The following is a 16,757-nucleotide window of genomic DNA, read 5'->3' as shown; positions in this document are numbered from 1 at the left end:
TAATGGCCTTGATCCAAAAAATTTTCTTAAAACTTAAGTTGTCAATCAGCCATAATATTAACCAAAAAATGCATTAAAATGAAGGTATTTAAGTTATAATTTATGTTTTAAAATTAAAATACTTCTGGAAATCTTTAAGGTTTTCTAGGTAGAGCATTGTATTATCAGTGAAGATAATTTAATTTCCTTTTTTTCTATTTAGATGCTTTTAATTTCTTTATTTTCTCAGATTGTTCTAACTAGGACTTCTAAAATTATGTTGAATAGGAGTGTTAGAGTGGATATTTTTGTCTTATTTTTATTCTAATGGAGAATGCATGCAGCTATTATGTTGGCTGAGGATTTTTAATACATAGCTCTTGCTATTTTGAGGTATGTTTTGTCAATGGTTTCTTTGTTGAGAATATTTTCATGAATGAATATTGGATTTCCTTGAGTGCATTTTCTGTGTCTATTGTGTTAATTGTATAATTTTTAAATTATCTGTACATGGTGAATTGTACTTATTGACTTGCATATGATGAAATATCTTTGCATAGGTGGAATTAAGCTCATGTGATTGTGGTAAAACGTTTTGATTTGCTTATGAACTCAGTTTGCTAGTATTTTATGGAGGATATTTGTTTCAATGTTTACCAAAAATATTGGCCTGTAGTTTCCTTTTTTTGTTGTGCCTTCACTAGATTTTGGTATCAAGATAATATTGATTTTATAAAATGAGTTAGGGTGGAATTCCATCTTGATTTTTTGGAGTACATTCAGTAGTAGTACGAGCTCATCTTTGTATATGAAGTAAAATTTTGTTGTGATTTTATATAATCCAGGGCTTTTATGGTTGGTAGGTTTTTTATTACTAATTCAATTTCATCTTATATATTTTATACATTTTTGCCCTGTTCAAGACTTCTGTTTCTTCCTGGTTCAATCTTGGAAAGTTGTGTGTATCCAGGAGTTTATTTATTTTCTTAAAATTTTCTAGTTTGACTACTATGAACATCTCTATGCCTGCAAACTAGAAAATTAAGAAAAACAAATTTAAATGATTAAAATAAGAATAAAAATTTAACCTACAGGAACAATATTCTTTAACTTATTTGCAATTTAAAGCCACTGGCAAAAGAGATGACTAAAGATGTTAGTCCATTATGTTACCAAATAGTATATTGTTAACATCTTTTACCTATACTTTTGGGCAAAGTGGAAAAGGTTAATCTTTGTGGCACAATAATTCTTCATTGAATGCACAATAGTATTTAACATGTTAAAAATGGTGAAACTATTAACTTCACACATAATCTAAAATTTTTAAAACGTACTGCATTTTATTATATAAAAGTACAATTAGTACAATATATGAATAATTTACTACTAGTTTTCTCATAATGCAAAAGGATATTACTCTTAACACCTACCTCGTGCATCACTCAATAGTATGTTAACCACAAAGAACCTCTCCACTTAGGTTTTCTTCATGCATCTTACATTCTAATGTCCTTACTCGTCCATAGAAAAGATCATAAATAATGCCCACCTAATGGAAAAGAATCTCTCATACCTTTGATGCAGCAACAAATGATCACAAGCTTTCACAAGTGAATAAGAATGAAAACAGCAGAAAATAATGAGAGTTGAATTACATCATTTGCTTTCAAAAATTCTGTAATTTTTTCAAGAAATAAAGTATACTTTGAATGTAGTTATTACTCTGCAAAAAACTTTTACTCCTCTTAGAGTTATATACAAATAATTTTTATACCAACTTTAGTTTTAGATTATTTTCTATACTCAGAACTCTGATTTAGTAAAATATCCAAAGTGTCGGTTCCTTATATATTTCTACTATAAATTCTCTTATATTTATGTAGACTTAAATTTGGATTAATTTTTTTTTCATTTTTACTGCATTTTCAAGGATATATTGTAATATAAACTCTGGTGTTTTCTAAGCTGTAGTTTTTGAAAATTTGTTTTCCTAAATTTATTACATTTGCAAGACAATTCTTCAATATAAATTCCCTGATGTTGAACAAAGTTTGAGCAACTCCTTCAGAGTTTTCCTCTAGTACAAAATGTGGACAATAAGATCTGATACAAGTAAAGGTACTTCAACCCTCTTTACATGTGTAATGTTCATCTTCAATATAAATCCTCTTCTTCACTTTAAAGAATAAGATTTTCTGAAAGGTCTTTTGACGGTAATTGCATTTATCATGCCTTTATTAAGCATGAACTCTCTGGTGTTGAGTATAAGATGTGAGCAGATATTAATGTCTTTTTCACAGTCTATATTTGTAGAATTTTTCTCAAATATGAATGCATTTCTGTGCAATAAGGTGTGAGTATTAGTTAAAAATTTTGCCACATTGTTCTCACTTGTAGGAATTTTTTCCACTATGAATTATATTACCTATAATCAAGTACGACAACCATTTAAAGACTTCATCACATTCTTCACATTTCTAGGATTTCTCACCAATATGATTTCTTTTATGGTTGTAGAAAAGTTTGAGGTGTTGTCAAAAGCATTATTGCATCTTTCTGGTTCGTAGAGTTTCTCTCCAGTATGAATTATCTTATGAATCATCTTATCTTATGAATTATCTTAAGTGTTAAGAACTGAGGACTAGTTAAAGCCTTTGCCATATTTTTCACACTCATAGGGTTTCTCTCCAGTATGAATTTTCTTATGTTTATTAAGAATTGAGGACTGGTTAAAGGCTTTGTCACATTCTTCACATGTGTAGGGTTTCTCTCCTGAATGAATTATTTTGTTCAATAAGGTTTGAGTACTGGTGAAAAGCTTTGCCACATTCTTTAGTAAGGGAACAGGACCAGTAAAGGCCTTTGCCACATTCTTCACATTTGTAGACCCTCTCTTCAGTATGAATTCCAGTATGAATTACCTTATGTCTACTAAGGTGTGAGGACCACTTAAAAGCTTTGCCACATTTGGCTGGGTGCAGTGGCTCACGCCTGTAACCCCAGCATTTTGGGAGGCCAAGGCAGGCAGATCACGAGGTCAGAAGATCGAGACCATCCTGGCTAACATGGTGAAACCCCGTCTTTACTAATAATACAAAAAATTAGCTGGGCGTGGTGGTGGCAGCCTGTAGTCCCAGCTACTCAGGAGGCTGAGGCAGGAGAATGGCATGAACCCAGAAGGCAGAGCTGACAGTGAGCCAAGATTGCACCACTGCAGTCCAGTCTGGGTGACAGCGAGACTCCATCTCAAAAAAAAAAAAAAACCAGCTTTGCCACATTCTTCACATTTGTAGGATTTTTCTCCAGTATAAATTATATATAGTAAGGGTTGGAAGATTGGTTAAAAGCTTTGCCACATTCTTCACATTCGTAAGGTTTCTCTTCAGTATGAATTCTGTTATGTTTAGTAAGGATTGAAAATATACTAAAGGCTGTGTAACGTTCTTCACATTTGCAGGGTTTCTGTCCAGTATGAATTCTCTTATGTGTGGTAGGGCATGGGGACTGCTTAAAAGCTTTGCTACATTCTTCTCATTTGTAGGGTTTTTCTCCAGTATGAATTATCTTATGTATTGTAAGTGTTGAAGACTTGTTAAAAGCTTTGCCACGTCCTTCACATTTGTAGGGTTACTCTCCCGTATGAATTAGCTTATGCCTAGTAAGGCATGAGAATCGGTAGAAGGCTTTGCCACACTCTTCACATTTGTAGTGTTTCTCTTCAGTATGAATTATTTTACGTTTAGTAAGTGTTGAGAATACACTAAAGGCTTTGCCACATTCTTCACATTTGTAGAGTTTTTCTCCAGTATGAATTATCTTATGTATAGTAAGGGTTGAAGATCGGTTAAAAGCTTTGCCACATTCTTCACATTTATAGGGTCTCTCTCCAGTATGAATTAGCTTATGCCTAGTAAGGTATGAGAATCAGTAGAAAGCTTTGCCACATTCTTCACTTTTGTAGGGTTTTTGTCCAGTATGAATTCTCTTATGTGTAGTAAGGTTTGAGTCCTGATTAAAAGCTTTGCCACATTCCTCATATTTGTAGGGTTTCTCTCTAGTATGAACTCTCCTGTGTCTAGTAAGGGTTGAGAACCATTTAAAGGCTTTGCCACATTCTTCACATTGGTAAGAATTCTCTCTAATATGAATGCTTTTATGTTGACTTAAGTGTAAAAGCATGCAAAATGATTTGCCACATTTTTTACATTTGAAAGTTCTCTTTCCAGTATACCTGATCATATTTCTGTTTGAATTTAAAAATTCATGAGACTTTCATATATTTATCACATTGAAATATTTTGCTCTGGGTAGTTGTCAAATACTGGCTTAGTTCATTATAACCTTCTTTGGGCACATTACACTCATTTGCACTTTCACAGCCTTTTCTTAAGTGTAAATCCTTATGTCCACATTTTCCACATTCTCTCAGTATCACTTTTTGAAAAGAATCTTTAATGCTCAGCCCTGGCCAAAGGTCTTGGGCAAAATGAGAACATACAACTGAAAGAAATAAAAATAACAAATTACTCCACTTACTAGACTCAGATAAATATAGATTACAAATCTAACCTATAATATTATGCAAACTACATAAGATAGCATAGCAAAATACCAAAGGCCCTAATTTTTTTATAGTCATATATATGTAACAAAAACATACTAACCAAAATACATCTGAGAAAAAATTATAAATGAGTTAACTGTTTGAAGTGCCCCAGGTGAGCACAAAGCTACATAGAAGGGAAAAACAAAAGTTTGTTACATTTACCCAATATGGCTATTCCTACACCTCAATATAACATAATGCCTTTAGAAGTAAATTCCCAGCTGGGCATGGTGGCTCAACCTGTAATCTCAGCTACTCGGGAGGCTGAGGTAGCAGTGAGCCAAGATCGTGCCATTGCAGTCCAGCCTGGGGAACAGAGCAAGACTACATCTCAAAAAAAAAAAAAAAAAGTAAATTGCCAACTTTAATTTTTTTAAAAAAAGACAGGTAAAATACTGGCTCATAAATCTTTATTACTTTCTTGTAGGAGCCTTTCTAGACACTGGTTTCTGTCTCTCATGACATATAGTGCTGAAAGAAATGGTAGTATACTTTGGAATGACAGTTTGAGTGTGCTGAGACCAAAGGTAAATGTTAACGCAGTAAAGAGACTGCAGTACCACTGAAAGAAAACAGGGGTAGCAAGTGATTACTGAGTATTAAGAAAAAAGATGAATACGGGTCAGGCACGGTGGCTCACACATGTAATCCCAGCACCTTGGGAAGCCGAGGCGGGTGAATCACGAGTCAAAAGATCGAGATTATCCTGGCCAACACAGTGAAACCCCATCTCTACTAAAAATACAAAAATTAGCTGGACATGGTGGCACACACCTGTAGTCCCAGCTACTTGGGAGGCTGAGGTAGGAGAATTGTTTGAACCTGGGAGGCAGAGGTTGCAGTGAGGCGAGCAACTCCAGCCTGCACTCCAGCCTGGAGAGAGACAGAGCAAGACTCCCGTCTCAAAAAAAAAAAGAAAAAAAAAGAAAGAAAAAAGAAAACAAATGGGAATTACAACTACCCAAGCCCCTTGTAACAAGCCATCTAAATGTGGACGCTAGAGCAGACCCAGCAGCCTGGTGACCAAGTTACAACCCAACTCCACTACAAACCCAGAGGGCATCCCAGAACCCTGGGGACCCCAAAAAAGAAGATCTTTACTCCTGAAATCAGTTTATGAAAACGTAAGGAGTTGTTTGCTTTTTCAAATTCATGGACACCAATATAAAAAACGATTGTGCCCATTATCAATGCTTCTATTTTAACACAGCACTGGAAGTGTGTGGCAGAATAATGAATAAAAAACATTTTTAAAAGCTATTGAAATTGAAGACAAATAGTTGCTGTTTGAGGAATATATAATCTTATACATAAAAAACCATAGACAGTACATTGAAACTTGTCTAATAAATACACTCAGTAAATTAACAAAACATAAAATTAACATAAAAGTATAAGTTATTGTTCTATACACTTAAAACAAGATATTGGATACAGTAGAAATGAAAATATTTTACTAATTTTTTTTTTTTTTGAGACAGAGTCTTGCTCTGTGGCCCAGGCTGGAGTGTAATAATGTGATCTCGGCTCACTGCAACTTCCGCTTCTTGGTTTCAAGTGATTCTGCTTGTTCAGCCTCCTGAGTAGCTGGGATTACAGGTGCCCACTGCCACACCAGACTAATTTTTTATACTTTCAGTAGAGATGGGGTTTCATCATATTGGACAGACAGGTCTCAAACTCTTGAACTCAAGTGATCCACCCGCCTCAGCCTCCAAAGTGCTGGAATTACAGGTCTCAGACATGGTACTGGCCAAGAAAATCTTTTTTAAAATATAATTAAAATACTAAATTTCTGAGAACAAATATAACCCAAGAGGTAAAAAATCCTAACAATGAAAGCTATAAATCAATAAATGAAATTAGAGATGACACAAATAAATTTTAAAATATTTCATATTTATGGAAAGAATATTCTTAAAGTATCATATTCTCTAATCTATAGATTCAGCACAATTCCCATCAAAATTCCAGTGAAATTTTTTTACAGTAATGAAACTACAATTTTGAAATTTACAAGAAACTACAATAAACTTTGAATAGCCAAAGCAATCTTGAAGAAAAAGAACAAAGCAGAGGGACATCATACTTCATAATTTCAAACTATATTTCAAGAATATAGTAATAAAAACAGGAGGGAATGTGCAGAAAAGTAACATAAAAACCAACAGAACAGAGACCACTACTCTCACACATTTTAGACATGATGCAAAAAGATAACTAAAATACTAGTTTAACGTAAAGTTTCTCAAAATCATGCAGATATTTGTGTGTCCCCCAGAACAATGGAAAAGCAGTCAGATTGTGCAGTCTCTTATATGCCATGAAGAGGATTTTGGCTCTCACTGTGAACTTGAAGGAAGATCAATGAAGGGAAAGTAGAATCCTTAGAGAATTTAAAAGCATAAGACAGAAGATGGCCCTATGTGAGAACAACAAAACAAAACAAAACACGCGCAACTCCGGCTTCCCAGAAACTATTTGCTTTGGAACAGAGCTTTCCAAATCACACTGTTGAGACTGGCTTTTATTTATTTATTTATTTTTTAATCTTCCAACCTTTCATCTATGTCAACTGTTTCATTTAATCTCACCTACTTGGGAGTGTGGCTACCATACCGTGTCTCTTCATATTCCGGGGATCTTTTCCTTGCTCCTGACAGGTGATCAGATCGGCTTAGAGAAACCAATACCTGCTTTATTAAAAATAAATAATATGAATCTTGCTCATATTCTTTAATTACCAACCTAGTACCATGCTTAGTAAAGAGGATGTAATAGAATATTCTAGAAAATTAATCCCAAACTGCTATTTAATAACAGAAAGTTCTTAACATTTAGAAAATATTTTAAATTTGTAGCTTCTTAATTTCACTACCCAGTACTCATGAATCAAAAATAAGTGCTGGCAAATAGATTTTAACATATGGGCAATAATATTTTATACTACTAAATTTTTGAAATTACCACTACTCTGGAGTGAAGGATACAGATCAGCTTGGGAAAGTAAAATGTTCAGGCCAAGATAAAACATCTTGAAGAAATTTTTTTCTACGGAGATTTCTCAAGATTTTTTGAAAAAAAAAGATCAGAAATTCCTGTATGCAAAGCATAAATTACCAAAAATTATTCTACAAAATAGAGAAATGAAACTTTTAGGGTATATAAGGAATTGTGTATTAAAGTTATTCTCACCCAAGAAGACCAGGTTTCTGTAGTTCTCTAACATCACTTTCCTATACAAACCCTGCTGAGCAGTGTCCAGGCATTGCCACTCCTCCAGAGAGAATTTGATGGCCACATCCCTAAATGTCAACGGCCCCTGAAAAACACAAGCACACAAGACACACGTATATTTACCAAGTGGCCACAGGCAAAATTTATCATTTGAATTATGGTTAAATGAGAGAGTAAAGAAAATTTGTTCTGACTTATAGGAATGACTAAAATTATCCAACAATTTTCAACACAGAAATATTCTCTAATGTATTCTCTAACTCTGAGAGAAGATAATGGTATAAGACCCACAATACCAGGGCATATATGATACTTTTATGAATAATAAAGTATAAAACTAAAGGCATAAACACAAACATGTACATTTTTAGTGCTATATTTGCATCATAAAGAATGAGTTGTGTATATTTTTCAGACAAAAAAGACATGCTGAGTTAGAAGGCAACTCTCAAGTTTTAATATGTACAATAAACTGAAGATCTTGTGCAGATTTTTTTCCAGAAGATCTGGAATAAAGTCTGAGTTTCTGAATTTCTAACAAGCTCACTAGTAATCCCAATGCATTTGGCCGAAAAAGAATATTTTATCAAACATCTAGTAAGCGAAAGACCCTGTGTTTTACCCAATTTTTCTGGCCTGGAAACAAAGACAAGAGTCTTCATTCTTCAAAGACAGATATTTGTAAAGAAAACCTAAGAAAGAAAGGCAGCTGCCACATTAAATGTGATGGTTTATGCACAGCTCTTCTTTAGCCACACAAAGATACTTAATAATAAAGAGAAAAATAATTAACTCTATAGTGAAATAAATATTTCAGGGAGCTCTTTAAGTAAATTGTAAAATCAACCGCACTAGGATCGATTTTTATGATGTGCTGATGCACACAGAAGAACACATCACCACTGCTGAGATATTGCCCCTCAAAAAGTATAGTCTGAATTTAACCACACAGAAAAATCAGTTTTATGCAGAGTTCAAGATGCAGATATCTTCTATGTTCTGTAACTTTTAATAACAATTTAAAGTAGTCTTTCTTTAACACCCTAGAAAGTAGGTATCTCTCAATAATTTTTTTTCAGAACTTTCTGGGTAATAAATGCCATCCTGTTTAAATTAGCATTTTCTTAGTCCTGTTCTGCATAGAGTTAATGGAGAACACAGATGAAACCTCAACATTACATGTTCTCTATTTTTACTAATGACCCCAGCTTTCCCCCAATAGGAATCTTGAATATCCATGTTTTCCCATTTCAACAGCAACAAAGGGAACATTTTTAATAGTGCAGATTATAAATTCATGGTAAGAATTCTGCATGGCAGACTTATAAGAAGTCATGATTTAGAGAGTGTAGAGAAGACTCTGGGATACAGGAGAGAAATATTTTGCAGAGACCCTTGACTATCACAAGAATTTTAAAAAGTAGTTAAAAAAATTCATTAGGGGAAAAGAAACACAAGTAGAGAAGTAAAAAGGTTTGCAAGGACGAAACGCATGGCACTCCAGGAGGCAGAGTGGACACAGCTTTTCATCTGACACGTTTAGCTGAAAAAAAAAAAAAAAGCCATTTTTCCTCTTTCATCTTCTTTGGAAATCCTTTTGAGATGACATTCTCTGGAGAAGTTACACCTGCATCTTGAGAAAATTCCTTTAAAGTTGTCAGCACCACCTGTTTACCTGCTAGTCTCACACCCACAGGAAAAAGAACTAAGGCCTGAAGAAAAAGCCCACCCATTTCTGTCCTTTATAACAGCAGAGATTCAGGAACAATGAGCTGCTCCGTGAATATAAAAATATGTTTCTTTATTTGTGTCTTCAGGTGGAAATCCCGTCTCTACTGAAAATACAAAATTAGCTAGGCATGGTGACGCATGCCTGTAGTCCCAACTACTCAGGAGGCTGAGGCAGGAGAATTGCTTGAACCTGGGAGATGGAGGTTGCAGCGAGCCAAAATCACACCACTGTGCTCCAGTTTGGGCAACAGAATGAGACTCTGTCTAAAAAAAAAAAAAAAAAGAAGAAGAATGATGCTGGAAGCATTGCATTGCTCCTCTTCGAACTACACTACAGTAGCCAAAGCAAATTATACTAGTAAAAAGAAAAAAAGAAAAAAAAACAGACTCATAGAACAATGCAACAGAATAGAGAGCCCAGAAATAATGCCACACACCTCCAGCCATCTGATCTTTGACAAAGCTGACAAGAGGAATGTAAAAAGAATTTCCTATTTAATAAATGGTGCTGTAATAACTAGCTAGCACTGTATACAAGATTGAAACTGGTCCCCTTCCTTACACCATATATAAAAATCAACTCAAGATGAATTAAAGACTTAAATGCAAAACTTAAAAAAAACCCTGCAAGATAAATAACATAGAAAATTCCATTCTAGGCATAGAAACTAGCAAAGATTATATGATAAAGATACCAAAAGCAATTGCAACAAAAGCAAAAATTGACTAATTGAACCTAATTAAACTAAAAAGCTTTTTCACAGCAAAGGAAAATATCAAGAGACTAACCAGACAATCTACAAAATTAAAAAAAAATGCAAACTATTCTTCTTACAGAGATTTAATATCCAGAATTAAGAAACTTATGCCAGGCTTGGTGACTCACGCCTATAATCCCAACACTTTAGGAGGCTGAGGTGGGTGGATCATGAGGTCAGAATTTCAAGACCAGCGTGGTCAACATAGTGAAACCATGTCTCTGCTAAAAATACAAAAATTAGCCAGGTGTGGTGGCACACGCCTGTAGTGCCAGCTACTCAGGAAGCTGAGGCAGAAGAATCACTTGAATCCAGGAGTCGGAGGTTGCAGTGAACTGAGACCACACCATTTCATTTCAGCCTGGGTGACAGGGTGAGAATTCCTCTCAAAAAAAAAAAAAAAAAAAAAGAGACTTAAACAACTTTACAAGAAAACAATATACTACCTCATTAAAAAGGAGGCACAAAAACATGAAGAGATGCTTTTCAAAACACAAATATGTGACTAACAAAAATATTTTTAAAATATTCATCACAGCTGGGAATGGTGGCTCACACCTGTAATCCCAGCACTTTGGGAGGTGAAGGTGAGTGGATCACGAGGTCAGGAGTCCAAGACCAGCCTGGCCAAGATGGGTGAAACCCCATCCCTACTAAAAATACAAAAATACAAAAATTAGCCGGGTGCAGTACCAGGTGCCTGTAATCCTAGCTACTCAGGAGGCTGAGGCAGGAGAATCACTTGAACCCAGGGGCAGAGTTTGCAGTAAACTGAGATCATGCCACTGCACTCCACCCTGGGTGACAGAGTGAGACTCTGTCTCAAAAATAAAAAAAAAAAAATGTTCATCACATTAGAGAAATGCAAAAAAAAAAAAAAAAACCCTGCAATGAGATACCACCTCACACCAGTCAGAATGGTGTTGTTAAAAAGTCAATAACAGGTTAGGTGGGGTGGCTCATGCCTGTAATCCCAGCACTTTGGGAGGCTGAGGCAGGTGAATTACTTGAGGTCAGGAGTTCAAGACCAGCCTGGCCAACATAGTGAAAGTTTATCTCTATTAAAAATACAAGAATTAGTGGGGCATGGTGGTGTAAATCTGTAGTTTCATCTACTCGGGAGGCTGAGGCATGAGAATCACTTGAACCCATGAGGTGGAGGTTGCAGTGAGCAAAGATTTTGCCACTGCATTCCAGTCTGGGCAACAGGTGAGACTGCCTCAAACACAAAAGTTAATAGCAGATACTGGCAAGGTTTCAGAGAAGAGAGAACGCTTATACACTGCTGGTGGGAGTATAAATTATTTCAACTATTGTGAAAAGCAGAGTGGCAATTCCTAATAGAACTAAAAACAGAATTACCATTTTACCCAGCAACCTCTTAATCGGGTGATGTAATTCATGTCTACGTTGAATAACTCTCTTTTTCTCACTTCTGTAGTATGCTTCCCCCTGCACAGATCTCCCCCAACTCATGAAATGCTTTTAAGGAATCAGAGACCCATTGGTCTCTCTGATTCCTTAAAAATCCCACAACATTTTCTAGGAACTTGCCTGAGATTGCAGATGACAGATTTACTGTCTCCTTTGCCTGTGGGACTAGAGCCCTGGGGCCAGGGGAGACCTGGCATCAAAAGCGCACTGTTGGGGAGCTTCACCCAGATGGAAACCAGCTCTTCCCTCATCCCAGCACTCTGCCCAGCAGCACAACAGAACTGAGGATGGGGCTGCAGGATGATACCAGCACTTCAGGAGCTGTGGTAAGGAGCAAGGGCCCAAGGCAGGGAAGCCCATCCCATAAGGATGAAGGGGAGCTTCATCACCTCCTGGGTAATGACCACTAATCCAACCCAGAGTGGTTGGGGGCAGCAGGAGTGGCTTGCCAATTTGGATGAAACTTGTGTCCCCACCAACAAAGCGAAAGTGGTTCACTGGATCTGGAGACAGGAACTGGAAAAAGGGAGGAAGGGGCCAATAGAACAGCAAGTGCAGCAAAGTAGAGCTTGCTGGCAGGGTGGCAAGAATGGCCTGCCACCACAACTGGGAGTGCGTGGGTGCATGTGAAGCCACCTGGGACATAAGAGAGGTTTGTTTCATCTGATGAGGAGTCCTGGGGCAGGGGAGGTGTGTGAAAGAGACTCTTCAGAGAGGCCAACACGGGGGGTGATGTCGGGAGGCACAGAACACTTAGCGCGGGCTGTGTGCTCCAAGGTAAGAGCAGGGGAAATCAGACCTAGGACACTGCATAGGGCTGATAGACCAGTTCCACAGCTGCAGCAGGCCATGACAGGGGAAGGCATGTTCCTGGCTAAGCATTGTCCAAAACTCCTGTAATAGGACCCGGTCTGGTGGATCTGAGAGTGAAAGTGAGAGCAAAAGTGTGCCCCAAGGGAGGAAATGGGAGGAAAAGCATCGAAATCGACTCCTTTGGAATGCATGATAAATAATTTTAAAAAAAAGATTTAGAGATGATTATAGGATCGAACTTGATGCTCAAAAATTAAGGACATACTATGAGATAGATAGGCTTGCTTTCAATGTGGGGTGGCCCTCTGAAGGTACAATAGACAGGAAATTAATTGGCCATGTGTTTAAGGTGGTCACTGGAGTTGGAAGACAACCAGGATACCCAGGCCAGTTTACCTATGTAGACTCTTGGCTCAATGTGGCACAAACTCACCCCAAGTGGCTACAGCCCTGCCTAGGATATTGCAAGGCATTAGTGGCTCGGGGCAGCCCAACCAAAAGAAGCAGAGGAACCTGAAGTCCCTAGCATCTCTGAGGAAAAGGAATCCTCAAAGCCTCAGCTGAAACCAGTTCTTTGGGCCCCACCTGAGGAAAGGGAATGTCTGCCCCCCATATGTGCCAGTCTGCCTGTTTATGGCAAGAATAGGCAGGAGGCAGAGTTGGGAGCATCTGGAAAGTTGGGCTCGGAGGAAAGTGAGGCTCAGTCTCCCCACCAAGAGGAACAGAAGCCCCCATTAGAAAAAAACAAGGAAGATGGAGAGGGCGATGCAGCTAGGCGCCTCTGCTCTGGCCAACCATGGGCTTTGCAGATGCCACTTCGAGAGACCAGGACACAAGTTCATGATGACCAGGGGCAGATACAAGGCGGTCCTAGGCATTATGTTCATCAGCCTTTCTCCACTACTGATCTCTTAAATTGGAAACAGCACACCCCCTCCTATACAGAAGAGCCTCAGGCTCTCATTGATTTGGTGAATTCTATTATTATGACACATAATCCAACCTGGCCGGATTGTCAACAATTTTTGCTAACTTTATTTCATACAGAGAAGCATAGGAGAGTTAATCAGGCAGCTCTCAGCTGGTTAGAAAAAGAAGCCCCAGAAGCCACCCCTAACCCATGCCAGTTTGCCGAGGAGCAAAACCCAAATGAGGACCCTAACTGGGATCCAAATGAGGCAAGGGACATGGAATGGCTGCAGCTATATAGAAAGGCACTCCTGAATGGGATAAAAGCAGGAGGAAGGAAGGCAATGAATATGAGTAAAATATCAGAAGTGCACCAAAAGCCTAAGTGCATTCAGTGAAAGGTTTTGTGAGGCATATGGGCTGTACACTCCAATTATTCCAGAGGCTCCTGAAAACCAAAATATGACAAATATGACCTTTGTCAGGCAAGCACAGGGAGACATAAGACAAAAGCTTCAGAAGCTGGAAGGCTTTACTGGGGAAACTATTAGTGAACTCATGGAAATAGCAAACAAAGTATACATAAACTGGGAGGAAGAGGTGTGGAGAAAGGAAGAAAGAACAAACAAATAGGAACAAGGAGACAGCTCAGTTTATAGCTGCTGCACTAGCAGAAAGTAACCCTGGATTTGCTAGAAGGCATGGCCAAAGCAGAGGCCAAGGAAGGAAGCAAACAAGGCTGGGAGAAGAAAGCCAGACCCAGCTGGACAGGAACCAATGTGCAACGTGCAGGCAAATGGGCCACTGGAAAGATGAGTGCCCTGAATAGGAAAAGGATGGAAATGATGGTCAATGGTCTAACACCTGAGTGCGGCATTCGATTGCTAGTCATGGAACCTCAAAGGCAGCTCCCGATCTGATCGGCTTAGCAGCAGGCAAGAATTTTGAGGACTGACACAGGCCGGGTTCCATCTTTTCAGGCCTTGGGGAGCCTATGGTCTCTATGGAAGTGGGGAGTGGTTAATGGATTTTTTGGTCAATACTGGTGCTGATTTCTCTGTGGTAACTCACACAATTAGCCCCCCTAAAAAGAACTGTGCTACTATTGTAGGGGCTTCCAGGGCCAAAGAAAAGAGACATTTTTGTAAATCCAAGAGATGTGTTATTGGAGAACAGGAGGTGCAGCACGAGTTTCTATATATGCCAAATTGCCCAGTGCCCTTGTTAGGAAGGGACTTACTCCAGAAGCTGCAGGCACAAATTTCCTTTACACCTAACAGGAATATGACCTGGAGATAGGGAAGCCAAAGGCAGTGGTATTGACTCTAATTGCCCCAAGGGCTGAGGAATGGTGGCTCTAAGAACTGTGTACAGGAGGCTGCCAGAGCCAGACCTACACAATATGCAGGTAATGTGGGGTAATATGTGGGTAATATGTGGGGGCTGAGGACAACCCCCATGGACTTGCTCTAAACAGACCCCCGATGGTAATAGAGCTTAAGCCTCATGCTGCCCCAGTACAAGTCCATCAATACCCACTACCCTGAGAGGCAATTGATAGAATAACAAAGCATCTAAATTGGCTTTATATGCATGGGATTATAGCAAAATGCAAGTCCTCATGGAATACTCCTCTGTTACCTGTGTGCAAACCAAATGGGGAATATAGGCCAGTGCAGGATCTCTGGGCAGTAAACAAAGCTGCTGTCACTATTCATGCCATAGTGCCCAACCCATATACAATGCTGGGACAGATTCCTGCTGATGCCACTTGGTTCACATGTCTGGACTTAAAGGATGCCTTCTTTTGTTTGAGGCTTGCTCCTCAAAGTCAGCCTATATTTGCTATCCAGTGGGGGAAATCACAATATACCTGGACAAGGCTGCCGCAAGGGTTTGAGAATTCTCCTACCATTTTTGAGAAGGCCTTGGCTACAGATCTCGAGGCTTTTTTGCCACCTAGTGACAATTGTGTGCTATTATAATATATTGATGACTTGTTATTCACTGCCCCCATGAGGGAGAAATGCTTCCAAGGAACAGAGAGGTTTCTTCACCTGCTATGTGAAGCTGACTGTAAAGTGTCCAAAGACAAGGCACAAGTCTGTTTTTGAGAGGTTGGATATCTAGGATTCATGGTATCCCAAGGCCAGCGCAGGATTGGAAGTGCATGCAAGGAGGCTGTATGTGCATTATCAACCCCAGTTACAAGGCAGCAGGGAATTTCTAGGCATGGCGGGATTCTGCCAAATCTGGATTCCAAACTTCTCCCTTATAGCAAGGCCCTTATATGAGGCTACCAAAGTTGGGGAAAGACAGCCCCTCCTATGGGAAATGGAAAAGGAAAAGGCCTTCAAGGGTATAAAGGAAGCTCTCATCCAGGCCCCAGCACTAGGGTTGCCAGATGTAAAAAGCCCTTCTTTTTGAATGTGGATGAACGAAAGGGAGTGGCAGTTGGAGTCTTAACTCAGTTGTTGGGCTCTTGGCATTGGTTGGTACCATATTTATCCAAAAGACTGGACTTGGTGGCCTTAGGTTGGCCCCACTGCCTCAGGGCATTGGCAGCTACCACAACCCTTATAGAAGATGCCAACAAGTTAGCCCTAGGTCAGAAGTTAATAATTCAGGTGCCACACACCATAGTCACCTTAATGGAGCAAAGAGAACCTCGTTGCCTGTCCAACTCTAGAATGCTAAAGTGTCAAACTCTTCTGTGTAAAATTTCCAGATAACACTACAGACTGTAAGTTTCTTGAACCCAGCTACCCTGCTCCCTGTGGAGGAGCCCGCTTTGAAGGGTGGTGGGTTGCCTCACTGCTGGCAGGACCTTCCCCACTGTTGCATAAATACAGTGGACAAAGTGTTCTTGAACCAGGAAGATCTAGGCGATACCCCCTTGGAGAGCCCAGATGTTGAATACTTCACTGATGGTAGCAGTTTCATAACACATGGGGTGTGATATGCAGGGTATGCAGTAGTGGCCCAACACTCGGTGGTCAAGGCCCAAGCCTTACCTTCTGGGACTTCTACTAGGAAGGCTGAATTAATAACATTAACCAGAGCACTTTTATTGGCCAAGGGGAAGAAAGTAAATATGTATACTGCTCAAAATATGCTTTTGCAACTCTGCACACCCATGGGGTGATATACAAAGAGAGAGGAATTTAGACTATGAGAAAAAAGAAATAAAAAATTAAAAGGACATTTTACAATTATTAGAAGCCATATGGGCTCCAGAGAAGGTGGCTGTCATTCATTGCAGAGGACACCAAATTGGGAAAAGCTAT

General features: G+C 38.8%; 1 pseudogene; it reads right to left on the bottom strand.

Annotated features, from left to right (window-relative positions):
- Window positions 1-2,515: 2,515 nt before the first annotated feature.
- Window positions 2,516-11,717, bottom strand: LOC116479547 (zinc finger protein 431-like; annotated as a pseudogene).
- Window positions 11,718-16,757: the final 5,040 nt, after the last annotated feature.

Source organism: Hylobates moloch, unplaced genomic scaffold (assembly GCF_009828535.3).
Source record: "Hylobates moloch isolate HMO894 unplaced genomic scaffold, HMol_V3 SCAFFOLD_12, whole genome shotgun sequence".
NCBI classification, from domain to species: domain Eukaryota; kingdom Metazoa; phylum Chordata; class Mammalia; order Primates; family Hylobatidae; genus Hylobates; species Hylobates moloch.
The sequence above is the reverse complement of the archived record's forward strand: the minus strand, read 5'-3'. Positions and strand labels throughout refer to the sequence as shown.